Source organism: Osmia lignaria, unplaced genomic scaffold (assembly GCF_051020975.1).
Source record: "Osmia lignaria lignaria isolate PbOS001 unplaced genomic scaffold, iyOsmLign1 scaffold0012, whole genome shotgun sequence".
NCBI lineage: Eukaryota > Metazoa > Arthropoda > Insecta > Hymenoptera > Megachilidae > Osmia > Osmia lignaria.
Genome location: NW_027478166.1, coordinates 13280203 through 13294334, shown reverse-complemented (window position 1 = coordinate 13294334; position 14132 = coordinate 13280203).

Genomic DNA, 14132 nt, shown 5'->3' with positions numbered 1-14132 from the left:
CTGCACAGCTAAGCTGGAAGTGGCATTTGCAGCTCGCAATAGTGCAGAGTTATCTCAAAGAAAGGGGCCACTGTGTTTCTGTATCTCTATTATGTTGGTGCGGCTTCGGAACTTTTAAATATCTTGATATATCTCGAGAACTGCGCATCTGATCAAAAAATATCATAGAACATAAAAAGTAGGAAACTTAATTCTCTACAAAAAAGGTCTCTTAACATTTTGCCATAGCTCGCTTCGTTTCCGAGATATTTGCAGATTTATCTCAAGGGAAGGGGCCTGACGGACATATTTCGAGATATTTCTTCTTCTTGTTGTTCTTCTTCTGCACAGCTAAGCTGGAAGTGGCATTTGCGGCTCGCACTAGTGCAGAGTTATCTCAAAGAAAGGGGCCACGGTGTTTCTGTATCTCTATTATGTTGGTGCGGCTTCGGAACTTTTAAATATCTCGATATATCTCGAAAACTACGCTTCTGATCAAAAAATATCATAGAACATAAATTGTAGGAAAGATAATTCTCTACAAAAAAGGTCTCTTAACATTTTGCCATAGCTCGCTTCGTTTCCGAGATATTTGCAGATATATCTCAAGGGAAGGGGCCTGACGGACATATTTCGAGATATTTCTTCTTCTTGTTGTTCTTCTTCTGCACAGCTAAGCTGGAAGTGGCATTTCCAGCTCACAATAGTGCAGAGTTATCTCAAAGAAAGGGGCCACGGTGTTTCTGTATCTCTATTATGTTGGTGCGGCTTCGGAACTTTTAAATATCTTGATATATCTCGAGAACTACGCATCTGATCAAAAAATATCATAGAACATAAAAAGTAGGAAACTTAATTCTCTACAAAAAAGGTCTCTTAACATTTTGCCATAGCTCTCTTCGTTTCCGAGATATTTGCAGATTTATCTCAAGGGAAGGGGCCTGACGGACATATTTCGAGATATTTCTTCTTCTTGTTGTTCTTCTTCTGCACAGCTAAGCTGGAAGTGGCATTTGCGGCTCGCACTAGTGCAGAGTTATCTCAAAGAAAGGGGCCACGGTGTTTCTGTATCTCTATTATGTTGGTGCGGCTTCGGAACTTTTAAATATCTCGATATATCTCGAAAACTACGCTTCTGATCAAAAAATATCATTGAACATAAATTGTAGGAAACATAATTCTCTACAAAAAAGGTCTCTTAACATTTTGCCATAGCTCTCTTCGTTTCCGAGATATTTGCAGATTTATCTCAAGGGAGGGGCCTGACGGACATATTTCGAGATATTTCTTCTTCTTGTTGTTCTTCTTCTGCACAGCTAAGCTGGAAGTGGCATTTGCAGCTCGCAATAGTGCAGAGTTATCTCAAAGAAAGGGGCCACGGTGTTTCTGTATCTCTATTATGTTGGTGCGGCTTCGGAACTTTTAAATATCTTGATATATCTCGAGAACTACGCATCTGATCAAAAAATATCATAGAACGGAAAAAGTAGGAAACTTAATTCTCTACAAAAAAGGTCTCTTAACATTTTGCCATAGCTCGCTTCGTTTCCGAGATATTTGCTGGTTTATCACAAGGGAAGGGGCCTAACGGACATATTTCGAGATATTTCTTCTTCTTGTTGTTCTTCTTCTGCACAGCTAAGCTGGAAGTGGCATTTGCGGCTCGCACTAGTGCAGAGTTTTCTCAAAGAAAGGGGCCACGGTGTTTCTGTATCTCTATTATGTTGGTGCGGCTTCGGAACTTTTAAATATCTTGATATATCTCGAGAACTACGCATCTGATCAAAAAATATCATAGAACATAAAAAGTAGGAAACATAATTCTCTACAAAAAAGGTCTCTTAACATTTTGCCATAGCTCTCTTCGTTTCCGAGATATTTGCAGATTTATCTCAAGGGAAGGGGCCTGACGGACATATTTCGAGATATTTCTTCTTCTTGTTGTTCTTCTTCTGCACAGCTAAGCTGGAAGTGGCATTTGCGGGTCGCACTAGTGCAGAGTTATCTCAAAGAAAGGGGCCACGGTGTTTCTGTATCTCTATTATGTTGGTGCGGCTTCGGAACTTTTAAATATCTCGATATATCTCGAAAACTACGCTTCTGATCAAAAAGTATCATAGAACATAAATTGTAGAAAACATAATTCTCTACAAAAAAGGTCTCTTAACATTTTGCCATAGCTCGCTTCGTTTCCGAGATATTTGCAGATATATCTCAAGGGAAGGGGCCTGACGGACATATTTCGAGATATTTCTTCTTCTTGTTGTTCTTCTTCTGCACAGCTAAGCTGGAAGTGGCATTTACAGCTCGCAATAGTGCAAAGTTATCTCAAAGAAAGGGGCCACGGTGTTTCTGTATCTCTATTATGTTGGTGCGGCTTCGGAACTTTTAAATATCTTGATATATCTCGAGAACTACGCATCTGATCAAAAAATATCGTAGAACATAAAAAGTAGGAAACTTAATTGTCTACAAATAAAGTCTCTTCACATCTTGCCATAGCTCGCTTCGTTTCCGAGATATTTGCAGATTTATCTCAAGGGAAGGGGCCTGACGGACATATTTCGAGATATTTCTTCTTCTTGTTGTTCTTCTTCTGCACAGCTAAACTGGAAGTGGCATTTCCAGCTCGCAATAGTGCAGAGTTATCTCAAAGAAAGGGGCCACGGTGTTTCTGTATCTCTATTATGTTGGTGCGGCTTCGGAACTTTTAAATATCTTGATATATCTCGAGAACTACGCATCTGATCAAAAAATATCATAGAACATAAAAAGTAGGAAACATAATTCTCTACAAAAAAGGTCTCTTAACATTTTGCCATAGCTCTCTTCGTTTCCGAGATATTTGCAGATTTATCTCAAGGGAAGGGGCCTGACGGACATATTTCGAGATATTTCTTCTTCTTGTTGTTCTTCTTCTGCACAGCTAAGCTGGAAGTGGCATTTGCGGCTCGCACTAGTGCAGAGTTATCTCAAAGAAAGGGGCCACGGTGTTTCTGTATCTCTATTATGTTGGTGCGGCTTCGGAACTTTTAAATATCTCGATATATCTCGAAAACTACGCTTCTGATCAAAAAATATCATAGAACATAAATTGTAGGAAACATAATTCTCTACAAAAAAGGTCTCTTAACATTTTGCCATAGCTCGCTTCGTTTCCGAGATATTTGCAGATATATCTCAAGGGAAGGGGCCTGACGGACATATTTCGAGATATTTCTTCTTCTTGTTGTTCTTCTTCTGCACAGCTAAGCTGGAAGTGGCATTTCCAGCTCACAATAGTGCAGAGTTATCTCAAAGAAAGGGGCCACGGTGTTTCTGTATCTCTATTATGTTGGTGCGGCTTCGGAACTTTTAAATATCTTGATATATCTCGAGAACTACGCATCTGATCAAAAAATATCATAGAACATAAAAAGTAGGAAACTTAATTCTCTACAAAAAAGGTCTCTTAACATTTTGCCATAGCTCTCTTCGTTTCCGAGATATTTGCAGATTTATCTCAAGGGAAGGGGCCTGACGGACATATTTCGAGATATTTCTTCTTCTTGTTGTTCTTCTTCTGCACAGCTAAGCTGGAAGTGGCATTTGCGGCTCGCACTAGTGCAGAGTTATCTCAAAGAAAGGGGCCACGGTGTTTCTGTATCTCTATTATGTTGGTGCGGCTTCGGAACTTTTAAATATCTCGATATATCTCGAAAACTACGCTTCTGATCAAAAAATATCATAGAACATAAATTGTAGGAAACATAATTCTCTACAAAAAAGGTCTCTTAACATTTTGCCATAGCTCTCTTCGTTTCCGAGATATTTGCAGATTTATCTCAAGGGAGGGGCCTGACGGACATATTTCGAGATATTTCTTCTTCTTGTTGTTCTTCTTCTGCACAGCTAAGCTGGAAGTGGCATTTGCAGCTCGCAATAGTGCAGAGTTATCTCAAAGAAAGGGGCCACGGTGTTTCTGTATCTCTATTATGTTGGTGCGGCTTCGGAACTTTTAAATATCTTGATATATCTCGAGAACTACGCATCTGATCAAAAAATATCATAGAACGGAAAAAGTAGGAAACTTAATTCTCTACAAAAAAGGTCTCTTAACATTTTGCCATAGCTCGCTTCGTTTCCGAGATATTTGCTGGTTTATCACAAGGGAAGGGGCCTAACGGACATATTTCGAGATATTTCTTCTTCTTGTTGTTCTTCTTCTGCACAGCTAAGCTGGAAGTGGCATTTGCGGCTCGCACTAGTGCAGAGTTTTCTCAAAGAAAGGGGCCACGGTGTTTCTGTATCTCTATTATGTTGGTGCGGCTTCGGAACTTTTAAATATCTTGATATATCTCGAGAACTACGCATCTGATCAAAAAATATCATAGAACATAAAAAGTAGGAAACATAATTCTCTACAAAAAAGGTCTCTTAACATTTTGCCATAGCTCTCTTCGTTTCCGAGATATTTGCAGATTTATCTCAAGGGAAGGGGCCTGACGGACATATTTCGAGATATTTCTTCTTCTTGTTGTTCTTCTTCTGCACAGCTAAGCTGGAAGTGGCATTTGCGGGTCGCACTAGTGCAGAGTTATCTCAAAGAAAGGGGCCACGGTGTTTCTGTATCTCTATTATGTTGGTGCGGCTTCGGAACTTTTAAATATCTCGATATATCTCGAAAACTACGCTTCTGATCAAAAAATATCATAGAACATAAATTGTAGAAAACATAATTCTCTACAAAAAAGGTCTCTTAACATTTTGCCATAGCTCGCTTCCTTTCCGAGATATTTGCAGATACATCTCAAGGGAAGGGGCCTGACGGACATATTTCGAGATATTTCTTCTTCTTGTTGTTCTTCTTCTGCACAGCTAAGCTGGAAGTGGCATTTACAGCTCGCAATAGTGCAAAGTTATCTCAAAGAAAGGGGCCACGGTGTTTCTGTATCTCTATTATGTTGGTGCGGCTTCGGAACTTTTAAATATCTTGATATATCTCGAGAACTACGCATCTGATCAAAAAATATCATAGAACATAAAAAGTAGGAAACTTAATTCTCTACAAAAAAGGTCTCTTAACATTTTGCCATAGCTCGCTTCGTTTCCGAGATATTTGCAGATTTATCTCAAGGGAAGGGGCCTGACGGACATATTTCGAGATATTTCTTCTTCTTGTTGTTCTTCTTCTGCACAGCTAAGCTGGAAGTGGCATTTACAGCTCGCAATAGTGCAAAGTTATCGCAAAGAAAGGGGCCACGGTGTTTCTGTATCTCTATTATGTTGGTGCGGCTTCGGAACTTTTAAATATCTTGATATATCTCGAGAACTACGCATCTGATCAAAAAATATCATAGAACATAAAAAGTAGGAAACTTAATTCTCTACAAAAAAGGTCTCTTAACATTTTGCCATAGCTCGCTTCGTTTCCGAGATATTTGCAGATTTATCTCAAGGGAAGGGGCCTGACGGACATATTTCGAGATATTTCTTCTTCTTGTTGTTCTTCTTCTGCACAGCTAAGCTGGAAGTGGCATTTGCGGCTCGCACTAGTGCAGAGTTATCTCAAAGAAAGGGGCCACGGTGTTTCTGTATCTCTATTATGTTGGTGCGGCTTCGGAACTTTTAAATATCTCGATATATCTCGAAAACTACGCTTGTGATCAAAAAATATCATAGAACATAAATTGTAGGAAACATAATTCTCTACAAAAAAGGTCTCTTAACATTTTGCCATAGCTCTCTTCGTTTCCGAGATATTTGCAGATTTATCTCAAGGGAAGGGGCCTGACGGACATATTTCGAGATATTTCTTCTTCTTGTTGTTCTTCTTCTGCACAGCTAAGCTGGAAGTGGCATTTGCGGGTCGCACTAGTGCAGAGTTATCTCAAAGAAAGGGGCCACGGTGTTTCTGTATCTCTATTATGTTGGTGCGGCTTCGGAACTTTTAAATATCTCGATATATCTCGAAAACTACGCATCTGATCAAAAAATATCATAGAACATAAAAAGTAGGAAACTTAATTCTCTACAAAAAAGGTCTCTTAACATTTTGACATAGCTCGCTTCGTTTCCGAGATATTTGCAGATTTATCTCAAGGGAAGGGGCCTGACGGACATATTTCGAGATATTTCTTCTTCTTGTTGTTCTTCTTCTGCACAGCTAAGCTGGAAGTGGCATTTACAGCTCGCAATAGTGCAAAGTTATCTCAAAGAAAGGGGCCACGGTGTTTCTGTATCTCTATTATGTTGGTGCGGCTTCGGAACTTTTAAATATCTTGATATATCTCGAGAACTACGCATCTGATAAAAAAATATCATAGAACATAAAAAGTAGGAAACTTAATTCTCTACAAAAAAGGTCTCTTAACATTTTGCCATAGCTCGCTTCGTTTCCGAGATATTTGCAGATTTATCTCAAGGGAAGGGGCCTGACGGACATATTTCGAGATATTTCTTCTTCTTGTTGTTCTTCTTCTGCACAGCTAAGCTGGAAGTGGCATTTGCGGCTCGCACTAGTGCAGAGTTATCTCAAAGAAAGGGGCCACGGTGTTTCTGTATCTCTATTATGTTGGTGCGGCTTCGGAACTTTTAAATATCTCGATATATCTCGAAAACTACGCTTGTGATCAAAAAATATCATAGAACATAAATTGTAGGAAACATAATTCTCTACAAAAAAGGTCTCTTAACATTTTGCCATAGCTCGCTTCGTTTCCGAGATATTTGCAGATATATCTCAAGGGAAGGGGCCTGACGGACATATTTCGAGATATTTCTTCTTCTTGTTGTACTTCTTCTGCACAGCTAAGCTGGAAGTGGCATTTACAGCTCGCAATAGTGCAAAGTTATCTCAAAGAAAGGGGCGACGGTGTTTCTGTATCTCTATTATGTTGGTGCGGCTTCGGAACTTTTAAATATCTTGATATATCTCGAGAACTACGCATCTGATCAAAAAATATCATAGAACATAAAAAGTAGGAAACTTAATTCTCTACAAAAAAGGTCTCTTAACATTTTGCCATAGCTCGCTTCGTTTCCGAGATATTTGCAGATTTATCTCAAGGGAAGGGGCCTGACGGACATATTTCGAGATATTTCTTCTTCTTGTTGTTCTTCTTCTGCACAGCTAAGCTGGAAGTGGCATTTGCGGCTCGCACTAGTGCACAGTTATCTCAAAGAAAGGGGCCACGGTGTTTCTGTATCTCTATTATGTTGGTGCGGCTTCGGAACTTTTAAATATCTCGATATATCTCGAAAACTACGCTTCTGATCAAAAAATATCATAGAACATAAATTGTAGGAAACATAATTCTCTACAAATAAGGTCTCTTAACATTTTGCCATAGCTCGCTTCGTTTCCGAGATATTTGCAGATTTATCTCAAGGGAAGGGGCCTGACGGACATATTTCGAGATATTTCTTCTTCTTGTTGTTCTTCCTCTGCACAGCTAAGCTGGAAGTGGCATGTGCAGCTCGCAATAGTGCAGAGATATCTCAAAGAAAGGGGCCACGGTGTTTCTGTATCTCTATTATGTTGGTGCGGCTTCGGAACTTTTAAATATCTTGATATATCTCGAGAACTACGCATCTGATCAAAAAATATCATAGAACATAAAAAGTAGGAAACTTAATTCTCTACAAAAAAGGTCTCTTAACATTTTGCCATAGCTCGCTTCGTTTCCGAGATATTTGCAGGTTTATCTCAAGGGAAGGGGCCTAACGGACATATTTCGAGATATTTCTTCTTCTTGTTGTTCTTCCTCTGCACAGCTAAGCTGGAAGTGGCATGTGCAGCTCGCAATAGTGCAGAGATATCTCAAAGAAAGGGGCCACGGTGTTTCTGTATCTCTATTATGTTGGTGCGGCTTCGGAACTTTTAAATATCTTGATATATCTCGAGAACTACGCATCTGATCAAAAAATATCATAGAACATAAAAAGTAGGAAACTTAATTCTCTACAAAAAAGGTCTCTTAACATTTTGCCATAGCTCGCTTCGTTTCCGAGATATTTGCAGGTTTATCTCAAGGGAAGGGGCCTAACGGACATATTTCGAGATATTTCTTCTTCTTGTTGTTCTTCTTCTGCACAGCTAAACTGGAAGTGGCATTTCCAGCTCGCAATAGTGCAGAGTTATCTCAAAGAAAGGAGCCACGGTGTTTCTGTATCTCTATTCTGTTGGTGCGGCTTCGGAACTTTTAAATATCTTGATATATCTCGAGAACTACGCATCTGATCAAAAAATATCATAGAACATAAAAAGTAGGAAACTTAATTCTCTACAAAAAAGGTCTCTCAACATTTTGCCATAGCTCGCTTCGTTTCCGAGATATTTGCAGATTTATCTCAAGGGAAGGGGCCTGACGGACATATTTCGAGATATTTCTTCTTCTTGTTGTTCTTCTTCTGCACAGCTAAGCTGGAAGTGGCATTTGCAGCTCGCAATAGTGCAGAGTTATCTCAAAGAAGGGGGCCACGGTGTTTCTGTATCTCTATTATGTTGGTGCGGCTTCGGAACTTTTAAATATCTTGATATATCTCGAGAACTACGCATCTGATCAAAAAATATGATAGAACATAAAAAGTAGGAAACTTAATTCTCTACAAAAAAGGTCTCTTAACATTTTGCCATAGCTCGCTTCGTTTCCGAGATATTTGCAGATTTATCTCAAGGGAAGGGGCATGACGGACATATTTCGAGATATTTCTTCTTCTTGTTCTTCTTCTGCACAGCTAAGCTGGAAGTGGCATTTGCGGCTCGCACTAGTGCAGAGTTATCTCAAAGAAAGGGGCCACGGTGTTTCTGTATCTCTATTATGTTGGTGCGGCTTCGGAACTTTTAAATATCTCGATATATCTCGAAAACTACGCTTCTGATCAAAAAATATCATAGAACATAAATTGTAGGAAACATAATTCTCTACAAAAAAGTTCTCTTAACATTTTGCCATAGCTCGCTTCGTTTCCGAGATATTTGCAGATATATCTCAAGGGAAGGGGCCTGACGGACATATTTCGAGATATTTCTTCTTCTTGTTGTTCTTCTTCTGCACAGCTAACCTGGAAGTGGCATTTGCAGCTCGCAATAGTGCAGAGTTATCTCAAAGAAAGGGGCCACGGTGTTTCTGTATCTCTATTATGTTGGTGCGGCTTCGGAACTTTTAAATATCTTGATATATCTCGAGAACTACGCATCTGATAAAAAAATATCATAGAACATAAAAAATAGGAAACTTAATTCTCTACAAAAAAGGTCTCTCAACATTTTGCCATAGCTCTCTTCGTTTCCGAGATATTTGCAGATTTATCTCAAGGGAAGGGGCCTGACGGACATATTTCGAGATATTTCTTCTTCTTGTTGTTCTTCTTCTGCACAGCTAAGCTGGAAGTGGCATTTGCGGCTCGCACTAGTGCAGAGTTATCTCAAAGAAAGGGGCCACGGTGTTTCTGTATCTCTATTATGTTGGTGCGGCTTCGGAACTTTTAAATATCTTGATATATCTCGAGAACTACGCATCTGATCAAAAAATATCATAGAACATAAAAAGTAGGAAACTTAATTCTCTACAAAAAAGGTCTCTCAACATTTTGCCATAGCTCGCTTTGTTTCCGAGATATTTGCAGATTTATCTCAAGGGAAGGGGCCTGACGGACATATTTCGAGATATTTCTTCTTCTTGTTGTTCTTCTTCTGCACAGCTAAGCTGGAAGTGGCATTTGCAGCTCGCAATAGTGCAGAGTTATCTCAAAGAAGGGGGCCACGGTGTTTCTGTATCTCTATTATGTTGGTGCGGCTTCGGAACTTTTAAATATCTTGATATATCTCGAGAACTACGCATCTGATCAAAAAATATGATAGAACATAAAAAGTAGGAAACTTAATTCTCTACATAAAAGGTCTCTTAACATTTTGCCATAGCTCGCTTCGTTTCCGAGATATTTGCAGATTTATCTCAAGGGAAGGGGCATGACGGACATATTTCGAGATATTTCTTCTTCTTGTTCTTCTTCTGCACAGCTAAGCTGGAAGTGGCATTTGCGGCTCGCACTAGTGCAGAGTTATCTCAAAGAAAGGGGCCACGGTGTTTCTGTATCTCTATTATGTTGGTGCGGCTTCGGAACTTTTAAATATCTCGATATATCTCGAAAACTACGCTTCTGATCAAAAAATATCATAGAACATAAATTGTAGGAAACATAATTCTCTACAAAAAAGTTCTCTTAACATTTTGCCATAGCTCGCTTCGTTTCCGAGATATTTGCAGATATATCTCAAGGGAAGGGATCTGACGGACATATTTCGAGATATTTCTTCTTCTTGTTGTTCTTCTTCTGCACAGCTAACCTGGAAGTGGCATTTGCAGCTCGCAATAGTGCAGAGTTATCTCAAAGAAAGGGGCCACGGTGTTTCTGTATCTCTATTATGTTGGTGCGGCTTCGGAACTTTTAAATATCTTGATATATCTCGAGAACTACGCATCTGATAAAAAAATATCATAGAACATAAAAAGTAGGAAACTTAATTCTCTACAAAAAAGGTCTCTCAACATTTTGCCATAGCTCTCTTCGTTTCCGAGATATTTGCAGATTTATCTCAAGGGAAGGGGCCTGACGGACATATTTCGAGATATTTCTTCTTCTTGTTGTTCTTCTTCTGCACAGCTAAGCTGGAAGTGGCATTTGCGGCTCGCACTAGTGCAGAGTTATCTCAAAGAAAGGGGCCACGGTGTTTCTGTATCTCTATTATGTTGGTGCGGCTTCGGAACTTTTAAATATCTCGATATATCTCGAAAACTACGCTTCTGATCAAAAAATATCATAGAACATAAATTGTAGGAAACATAATTCTCTACAAAAAAGGTCTCTTAACATTTTGCCATAGCTCGCTTCGTTTCCGAGATATTTGCAGATATATCTCAAGGGAAGGGGCCTGACGGACATATTTCGAGATATTTCTTCTTCTTGTTGTTCTTCTTCTGCACAGCTAAGCTGGAAGTGGCATTTCCAGCTCACAATAGTGCAGAGTTATCTCAAAGAAAGGGGCCACGGTGTTTCTGTATCTCTATTATGTTGGTGCGGCTTCGGAACTTATAAATATCTTGATATATCTCGAGAACTACGCATCTGATCAAAAAATATCATAGAACATAAAAAGTAGGAAACTTAATTCTCTACAAAAAAGGTCTCTTAACATTTTGCCATAGCTCTCTTCGTTTCCGAGATATTTGCAGATTTATCTCAAGGGAAGGGGCCTGACGGACATATTTCGAGATATTTCTTCTTCTTGTTGTTCTTCTTCTGCACAGCTAAGCTGGAAGTGGCATTTGCGGCTCGCACTAGTGCAGAGTTATCTCAAAGAAAGGGGCCACGGTGTTTCTGTATCTCTATTATGTTGGTGCGGCTTCGGAACTTTTAAATATCTCGATATATCTCGAAAACTACGCTTCTGATCAAAAAATATCATAGAACATAAATTGTAGGAAACATAATTCTCTACAAAAAAGGTCTCTTAACATTTTGCCATAGCTCTCTTCGTTTCCGAGATATTTGCAGATTTATCTCAAGGGAGGGGCCTGACGGACATATTTCGAGATATTTCTTCTTCTTGTTGTTCTTCTTCTGCACAGCTAAGCTGGAAGTGGCATTTGCAGCTCGCAATAGTGCAGAGTTATCTCAAAGAAAGGGGCCACGGTGTTTCTGTATCTCTATTATGTTGGTGCGGCTTCGGAACTTTTAAATATCTTGATATATCTCGAGAACTACGCATCTGATCAAAAAATATCATAGAACGGAAAAAGTAGGAAACTTAATTCTCTACAAAAAAGGTCTCTTAACATTTTGCCATAGCTCGCTTCGTTTCCGAGATATTTGCTGGTTTATCACAAGGGAAGGGGCCTAACGGACATATTTCGAGATATTTCTTCTTCTTGTTGTTCTTCTTCTGCACAGCTAAGCTGGAAGTGGCATTTGCGGCTCGCACTAGTGCAGAGTTTTCTCAAAGAAAGGGGCCACGGTGTTTCTGTATCTCTATTATGTTGGTGCGGCTTCGGAACTTTTAAATATCTTGATATATCTCGAGAACTACGCATCTGATCAAAAAATATCATAGAACATAAATAGTAGGAAACTTAATTCTCTACAAAAAAGGTCTCTCAACATTTTGCCATAGCTCTCTTCGTTTCCGAGATATTTGCAGATTTATCTCAAGGGAAGGGGCCTGACGGACATATTTCGAGATATTTCTTATTCTTGTTGTTCTTCTTCTGCACAGCTAAGCTGGAAGTGGCATTTGCAGCTCGCGATAGTGCAGAATTATCTCAAAGAAAGGGGCCACGGTGTTTCTGTATCTCTATTATATTGGTGCGGCTTCGGAACTTTTAAATATCTTGATATATCTCGAGAACTACGCATCTGATCAAAAAATATCATAGAACATAAATAGTAGGAAACTTAATTCTCTACAAAAAAGGTGTCTCAACATTTTGCCATAGCTCTCTTCGTTTCCGAGATATTTGCAGATTTATCTCAAGGGAAGGGGCCTGACGGACATATTTCGAGATATTTCTTATTCTTGTTGTTCTTCTTCTGCACAGCTAAGCTGGAAGTGGCATTTGCAGCTCGCAATAGTGCAGAATTATCTCAAAGAAAGGGGCCACGGTGTTTCTGTATCTCTATTATGTTGGTGCGGCTTCGGAACTTTTAAATATCTTGATATATCTCGAGAACTACGCATCTGATCAAAAAATATCATAGAACATAAAAAGTAGGAAACTTAATTCTCTACAAAAACGGTCTCTTAATATTTTGCCATAGCTCGCTTCGTTTCCGAGATATTTGCAGATTTATCTCAAGGGAAGGGGCCTGACGGACATATTTCGAGATATTTCTTCTTCTTGTTGTTCTTCTTCTGCACAGCTAAGCTGGAAGTGGCATTTGCGGCTCGCACTGGTGCAGAGTTATCTCGAAGAAAGGGGCCACGGTGTTTCTGTATCTCTATTATGTTGGTGCGGCTTCGGAACTTTTAAATATCTTGATATATCTCGAGAACTACGCATCTGATCAAAAAATATCATAGAGCATAAATAGTAGGAAACTTAATTCTCTACAAAAAAGGTCTCTCAACATTTTGCCATAGCTCTCTTCGTTTCCGAGATATTTGCAGATTTATCTCAAGGGAAGGGGCCTGACGGACATATTTCGAGATATTTCTTATTCTTGTTGTTCTTCTTCTGCACAGATAAGCTGGAAGTGGCATTTGCAGGTCGCAATAGTGCAGAGTTATCTCAAAGAAAGGGGCCACGGTGTTTCTGTATCTCTATTATGTTGGTGCGGCTTCGGAACTTTTAACTATCTTGATATATATCGAGAACTACGCATCTGATCAAAAAATATCATAGAACATAAAAAGTAGCAAACTTAATTCTCTACAAAAACGGTCTCTTAACATTTTGCCATAGCTCGCTTCGTTTCCGAGATATTTGCAGATTTATCTCAAGGGAAGGGGCCTGACGGACATATTTCGAGATATTTCTTCTTCTTGTTGTTCTTCTTCTGCACAGCTAAGCTGGAAGTGGCATTTGCGGCTCGCACTAGTGCAGAGTTATCTCAAAGAAAGGGGCCACGGTGTTTCTGTATCTCTATTATATTGGTGCGGCTTCGGAACTTTTAAATATCTTGATATATCTCGAGAACTACGCATCTGATCAAAAAATATCATAGAACATAAATAGTAGGAAACTTAATTCTGTACAAAAAAGGTGTCTCAACATTTTGCCATAGCTCTCTTCGTTTCCGAGATATTTGCAGATTTATTTCAAGGGAAGGGGCCTGACGGACATATTTCGAGATATTTCTTATTTTTGTTGTTCTTCTTCTGCACAGCTAAGCTGGAAGTGGCATTTGCAGCTCGCAATAGTGCAGAATTATCTCAAAGAAAGGGGCCACGGTGTTTCTGTATCTGTATTATGTCGCTGCGGCTTCGGAACTTTTAAATATCTTGATATATCTCGAGAACTACGCATCTGATCAAAAAATATCATAGAACATAAAAAGTAGGAAACTTAATTCTCTACAAAAACGGTCTCTTAACATTTTGCCATAGCTCGCTTCGTTTCCGAGATATTTGCAGATTTATCTCAAGGGAAGGGGCCTGACGGACATATTTCGAG